The following is an 8,083-nucleotide window of genomic DNA, read 5'->3' as shown; positions in this document are numbered from 1 at the left end:
ACAAGATAATCAACATGTTTGTTTTATTCCCTTCCATCTCAAATCCTATAGGGGTGACCCAAAGGGCCCATGTGGGTGCCAACACATGCAATGAACCGCATTACAGGAGAGGGATTCTGAGCCTGGAAAATCTACTGATTTGTGTCTGTATGGTAACCAAGAGCCCTGACTGAGAAATATGAAAAAATGGTTTTGATTCTAGTCAGTTATTGATCTCAGCACAGAATAAGTCACCTGTATTTTGGAGTCTCTAGTTCATTATCCATGAAATCAGAGGGTTTGGAAAAGGTTATTTCTCAGGCCCCATAGAACTCTACGACTTTAAATGTCTATTACCATGAACTAAAGAGGTTTGACAAATATAGCCTTAAATTATTCTATGTAATGGAATTGAGAGCATGAAATTAAAGACAGTGAGTTTGTTTGGCAAGCTTTTGATCTTAAAAAAACCCAGTTACCCTCTATTTTATGATTCACATGTTATCTATGGATCTCTAACTTCTTGATGTTTTTATTTAATGTTTCATGTTTGCATTGCTAATCTTACAGTGTTCTTTTCTTATTTTAAAAATAATCTAGTGAAAACAAATCAATAAACCTAAGTGTTTATGCATATGCAAGTGTCTAGCAAATATCTAGAAATATGTACACATAAATGTTTATATGTAGTATGTGTATATAAATATATGTATGCATGTGTATAGACTGACAAATATTACTAGGGTAATAATGTAACTTTTTTGACAGATTTTGTATAGCTTCCTTCTGAAAATACTGACGTTTTCTTTATAACTACTTTTGCTATTAGAATAATGTCAGGTTACAGAGAAATATTCACTATAAGCACAAAGCTACTAGTCTTCTGAAAAAGATATTTGTAAGCATTGAATTTTCTTAATCCGACAATAAAAATGATATTTAACTCATTAGAATTAAATGGCATCAAATAATACTTTGTTTTAAGCCTCAAGTTTTTAAAGTATAAGGAAAACAAGTACCTCTGGTCTAGTTCAGGATATTTATTATAAACTTTGAATTTATTTAGTCCAATCTAGGCATTGTTTGGCATTACACTGTGGCATTAAGATATTTGACTCCCACTTGCAATTAAGATATACCCTCCCTTCAGTTAGCCTAAAGATTTGAACATATTCTTCAGGGTAGCATTTCACAAATCATGTTCCACAATTACTCTTTGAAAATAGCATTCTACAATAAACAAATTTTTAGGAAACACTGAGTTAAATAAAGATAAAATTGATTTATTTATTCTGTGTGTAGTAATAAGGGTCTTACTAAGCTGTTGTTCTTTGTGGACCTCCACAGGAGAAACATGAAATTCTGTTTCTCAGTTCTCTTTGATCACTGAAAATTGTGTCAGGAAACACATTCTGGAAAAACTATTTTGGAATCATAAGCATTAAGCCTTGTGATTATTTAATGCAGTTAGCAGAATATCTACGTAATTTTTCAAAAGCTCTTAATTTGTCCTTTTCCATATTTATCTACTAAGACAATTGTGTTGCCTTGGCTGTACTGTATTTTTTTTCCTCATTTAGCTGAATAAGGCAGGGAAGATAAGATTACCTAATTGGGAGCTTGAAGCCTTAGAGGCAGAGCGAGGTTTAAATGGATAAGTGGTTGAGTAGGAGATATATAGGCAAGGATCAAGGCTAGTGGAGAAAATCATCAATGCAGACTTTTCCAGGAGGAATGTCAAGGCAAGATGAGTACATATGGCAGGGTTGACATACGTTTAATCATAGTAGGACTTGAATCACACATGGGTCTCAGCACCCAACTCCAGGGACAATCTGAGTCTTAATATTCTGCTTTGTTATTGAAGCAAAGCCTCTTCTTTTTCTAATTGGTGTTTCAAAAATGTTTTTCTCCAGTGAGGTCCAGGAAGACTTTATTTATCTATCTATCTATCTATTTATTTATTTATTTATTTATTTATTTATTAATTTAAGAGACAGCATTTTCAAGGCAATCTGCCTGAGCATTCAACACTCTCCTTTAGGTAAAATTTGAACCCAGAGTTACTTCTGGGATAAGTAAGGGTGGATTCCTGGGGTCCTTAAACTTCTCTTTATCTTGTTCTTGCTGGGCAGTCTTCTTTCATCAGATTCTTGACAAAATAAAAGCTCCCTTCAGGGTTTAACCAATCCCTGTCAGGTTTCTAAGTCTCTTATAGTTTAAACTTATACACATTCTGCCAGTAATATATATTGTACATAACATCATGTCTTTGAGCTATAGAAAATCTGGCAAACAGTGGCATAAACACAGAAAGTGATAATTTTTCTCATGAATGGAGTGTTGTGTCAATAGGTAGTTGAGAGCTGCTGTGGCTGAAAGTCATCAAGAAATCAAATTTCTTCTACCTCTCTATCTTCCTCAGTATGTAGACTTTGTGGTTGCTAGGGTCTGAATATTTGTGGCATCACCAAATTCATATGTAGAAACTTCTTTCTTTCTTTCCACATTTTTTACTTGGTTCATAGTTGCACATAATGATATGATTTGTTGTTACACATTCAAAAGTGCATACAATATAATAATATAATTTGACCAATATCATTATCAGGACTCACCCCTGCTACCCTTCTACCTCAATCCCTTGGTTCCTTTCCTCTACTGATCTCCCTTTGATTTTCACAATGACCCGCCCCCTTCTTTTTAATTTTTAAAAACATTTTTATTTGTTCTTTTTAGTTGCACATGACAGAAGAATGTATTTTGACATAGTGTACATAAATAGAGTATAACTTCTCATTCTTGTTGCTGTACATGATGTGGAGTTACACTGGTCATGTATTCATATATAAACATAGCAAAGTTATGTCTGATTCATTTTACTGTCTTTCCTATTCTCATTTGCACTTTCTTCCTTTCATTCCCCTTTCTATAATTCAAGTAATTTCTGTCCCCCCTACTTATTATGTGTTAGCATCTGCATATCAGAACAATAAGCCTTTGGTTTTTCTGGCTTATTTCACTTAGTATGATAGTCTCTAATTCCATCCATTTACTGGCAAATGCCATAAGTTTATTCCTCTTTATCAGTAAGTAATGTTTCATTATGTATTTATACTACATTTTCTTTATCCATTTATCTGTTAAAGGGTCCTAGGTTATTTCCATAGGTTATCTATTGTGAATTGAGCTGCTATAAACATTGATGTGGCTGTGTCACTATAGTATGCTGATTTTAAGTCCTTTGGGTATATGCTGAAGAGTGGGATAGCTAGGTAAAATGGTGGTTCCATTCCAAGTTTTCTGAGGAATCTCCATACTGATTTCAAAAGTGGTTTTACCAATTTGCAGTCCTACCAGCAATGGATGAGTGTACCTTATTCCTTACATCCTTGCTAAGATTTATTGTTACTTGTATTCTTGATAATTGCCATTTGGACTATAGTTTTCATTTGCATTTCTCTAATTGCCAAATTATGTTGAAATTTTTTTTCATACATTTGTTGACTGATAGTATTTCTTCTTCTGTGACGTGCCTGTTCAATTAATTTGCCCATTAATTGATTGAGTTATTTGTTTTCTTCATGTTAAGTTTTTTGAGCCCCACATCACTTTTCTTTTCCTTTTTCCTCTCTAGCTTTCACAAATGAGAGAAAACATACAACCCTTGGCTTTCTGAGTTTGGCTTATTTTGCTTAACAAAATGGTTCCATCCGTTTTCCTGCAAATGACATAATTTCAGTTTTCTTTATGGTTGAATAAAACTTCATTGTGTATACATCCCACATTTTATTTGCAAATGTAGAAACTTAATTCCCACTCAAGAATGCTTGTTTGTTTGTTCTGCTATGTGAAGATTTTAGAAAGTACCATCTATGAGGAACAGGCCTTCACCAGACATCAAATCTACAGATATCTTAATCTTGGACTACTCAGCCTTCAGAGCTATATGCAATGAATTTCTGTTGTTTATAAATTATCCTTCTGAAGTGTTTTGTTATAGCAGCAGCCCCATCTTTCTTGTAGTCAATACCTTATTTGAAAATAGAACCTGTATTGGGCATATCTCATGTACATAAAACAACTTCTATGTTTTTACATTCAAGTTTTCTGATACAAATAAATTGCAGAAAATATTTTTCCTAGGAGAATTTAGTATCTCTAAGAAAGAACCTTTAAGAAAAAAAAATGTAAATAAGATTTCAGAGCAGAAATTGAAAATGGTTTCATGACAGACTGTCAGCATTTTATTTGGGTCACAAAACAGGCTATTTCCTGTCTTCTCAAAGCCCTACACTTCTCAAATCACTGCCCTGTAACCCAGTGTGTGGAAACTACTCAGTCAGTGCCACAAAGGCGAGCAGCCTCCCTCCTCCAAAGTGCATGGCATTTTGTTAATGGCTCTAGACACTGATTGCAGGCCCTGGTCTTGTTCATCATTGTCATAATCACCATGGATTATATTTTTGAGTGGCCACAGGGGGCATGGCGCTGTACTCTGCATAATGTTTACTGTCCTATTTCTGCTTCCAAATCATTACAAGTTTTTGTTCACACTGAGCTTATCTCTGATTGCAAGCAATACTGTCCATTGCTGCCAGCTAACTAAAGTTAGAGGGTTTTTTTTTTTTTCTGTGAACAGTCCCTGAAGGAAACTGATGAAAAGTGATATTACCACTTTTTGGCTAAATTTTTTTTGTCATTAACATATTTACTTACCATACATACTACTAAGTGCTGTTTTATTTATTATGTAGCCCAGTGATGAAATTATGGAGTAAAGTAAATCCTACAGGATCTGGCAGAAAAAGCAAAAGCAAGTATATATCAGCCCTAAGAACCTAGGTTCTAACTTATCTTTCAACTACAGTGTCCTACCTTGAATAAATGTTGTAATATTTCACCATGAGGCTGCAAAACTCAACCCTCATTAGTGAACTCAGTTAAGCTTAAAGTAATCTAAAAAGACATACCTTTTATTGACAGCAGTGGTTTTATGCAAGGAGAATAGGTGCTTTCACAAGGTAAACGTAGATACTTAAAAACTCTAACAGAATTCAGGAATAAGGTATGTTATTTTCTTCAAAGTATATAATGTACTGTGTTTTCTTAATATGGTGGAACTAAAATCACATTATATTCTTGTTCACTATAGCTTATTTCCCCTGAACATATTTACATCTTTATTCAGCTTGCTTACTTTATGAGTCCTCCATCATATTAATAGTTTTTTGAATAGTTTATCCTTGCTCTTAACTCTCTGTTCTGGTAGCAGTTTCTAGTGTGATGTTGTATTTGATACATGCTTGCTTTCTTTTGTCCAAAAGCTTTCATTATTTTCACATCAGCCTAATTTTTCTTTTGCATTATTTCTGAGTATTACTAACTGCACACTTTTTTTTTCTGAGTATGTTTTAGAGTCCTCTGTCTTCTCTCTGTATTTTACAATTGCAGATGACTTTTCTATAGCATGCTTATTTTGTCAATGTCTATACTTGTTAAACCTTGATGTTTACACTTAAATGATTCACTAAGAACTTGAACATTTCAGAATATAATAGCTATATAACATAATTGTGCCTTCTATTTCATTTGTATGAATTTTATTTCTAGTAATTTTACCTATAATGATTTTAAACTTTATTAAAACTAAAAGAAATTAGAATACCTTTTGTGTGTGTTCTTTTTTTAAAAAAAGAATTTAGTGTAAATGAACTGCTCTTTTCTTATCTGTTCTCAGTAATGGAAAGTATTTATATTAAAAACTAAAGCCCAAATATGTTTCATTAATCTCTCCTGCTTCTTATCCCACACTCCCTGGCCTTTAATCCACATTTCCCTCCTGGTGACATGAGATATACCTCATGTTTGAAGCTTTCAAAGCTTTTTTCATTAACCTCATACTGTCTTGACATTTAGGCATTGACTTTGGCAAGAAAAAATATTTAATAATGTAATATTTTGGCACATGTACTTTCCTATGATTATATGGTTATTAGAAAAAATGGTCAGTTATGTAAGTAATCTGATAGAGACCAAAACTAGAAAAACACATCCAAAAGTACTTATGAAACAAATCGATTGAATGAAGAAAAAATAGGGTTACATTAAAAAAGGAAAACAAAACTTAATATAAAGAAATAGTCAAATAGCAATAGCTATTTAAAAAATACATGGGAATTAACATTAAATTCTTTGCATATTTGTGTGTATGTGTAGCATGGTGGTAGGGACTGAACACAGGGCCTCTAATTTGATAGGCTCACACTCTACTATTGATCTATGCCCCTAGTCCATGTTTGCATATTCTTAAATCACAGAATCATGATATAGTTTTTTTTCTCAATTTGAAAGAAAATCAATGTAATTATCAGCAATAAAACATGTAGCAGACGGGGCTGAGGTTGTGGCTCAATGTTAAGGCACTTGCCCAGCATTTGTGAGGCATTCGGTTCTATCTCAGCACCACATATAAATAAATGAATAAAATGAAGCCCATCAACATCTAAAAATATACATTAAAAAAGATGGCAGATACTGAACAAGGTAACCTAAGACTTCATCCTACCCATGTAATATTTTTTTTATTGGTTGTTCACAACATTACAAAGCTCTTGATATATCATATTTCATACATTAGATTGAAGTGGGTTATGAACTCCCAATTTTTACCCCAAATGCAGATTGCAGAATCACATCGGTTACACATCCACATTTTTACATAATGCCCTATTAGTAACTGTTGTATTCTGCTACCTTTCTTATCCCCTACTATCCCCCCTCCCCTATCCTCCCATCTTCTCTCTCTATCCCATCTACTGTAATTCATTTCTCTCCTTGTTTATTTTCCCATTCCCCTCAAAACCTCTTATATGTAATTTTGTATAGCAATGAGGGTCTCCCTTCATTTCCATGCAATTTCCCTTATCTCTCCCTTTCCCTCCCATCTCATGTCTCTGTTTAAAGTTAATCTTTTTTTTCCTGCTCTTCCTCCCTACTCTGTTCATAGTTGCTCTCATTATATCAAAGAAGACATTTTGTATTTGTTTTTTAGGGATTGACTAGCTTCACTAAGCATAATCTGCTCTAGTGCCATCCATTTCCCTGCAAATTCCATGATTTTGTCTTTTTAAGTGCTGCGTAATATTCCATAGTGTATAAATGCCACATTTTTTTTATCCATTCATCTATTGAAGGGCATCTGGGTTGGTTCCACAGTCTAGCTATTGTGAATTGTGCTGCTATGAACATCGATGTGGCAGTATCCCTGTAGCATGCTCTTTTAAGGTCTTCAGGGAATAGTCCAAGAAGGGCAATAGCAGGGTCAAATGGTGGTTCCATTCCCAGCTTTCCCAGGAATCTCCAAACTGCTTTCCAAATTGGCCGCACCAGTTTGCAGTCCCACTAGCAATGCACAAGTATACCCTTTTCTCCACATCCTCGCCAGCACTTGTTGTTGTTTGACTTCATAGTGGCTGCCAATCTTACTGAAGTGAGATGGTATCTTAGGGTGGTTTTGATTTGCATTTCTCTGACTGCTAGAGATGGTGAGCATTTTTTCATGTACTTGTTGATTGATTGTATATCCTCCTCTGAGAAGTGTCTGTTGAGGTCCTTGGCCCATTTGTTGATTGGGTTATTTGTTATCTTATTGTCTAATTTTTTGAGTTCTTTGTATACTCTGGATATTAGGGCTCTATCTGAAGTGTGAGGAGTAAAAATTTGTTCCCAGGATGTAGGCTCCCTATTTACCTCTCTTATTGTTTCTCTTGCTGAGAAAAAACTTTTTAGTTTAAGTAAGTCCCATTTGTTGATTCTTGTTATTAACTCTTGCGCTATGGGTGTCCTATTAAGGAATTTGGAGCCCGACCCCACAATATGTAGATCGGAGCCAACTTTTTCTTCTATCAGACACAGAGTCTCTGATTTGATATCAAGCTCCTTGATCCATTTTGAGTTAACTTTTGTGCATGGTGAGAGAAAGGGATTCAGTTTCATTTTGTTGCATATGGATTTCCAGTTTTCCCAACACCATTTGTTGAAGATGCTATCCTTCCTCCATTGCATGCTTTTAGCCCCTTTATCAAATATAAGATAGTTGTAA

The sequence above is a fragment of the Ictidomys tridecemlineatus genome, chromosome 14 (assembly GCF_052094955.1).
Source record: "Ictidomys tridecemlineatus isolate mIctTri1 chromosome 14, mIctTri1.hap1, whole genome shotgun sequence".
Classification (NCBI taxonomy): Eukaryota; Metazoa; Chordata; class Mammalia; order Rodentia; family Sciuridae; genus Ictidomys; species Ictidomys tridecemlineatus.
This window is presented reverse-complemented; position numbering follows the sequence as displayed.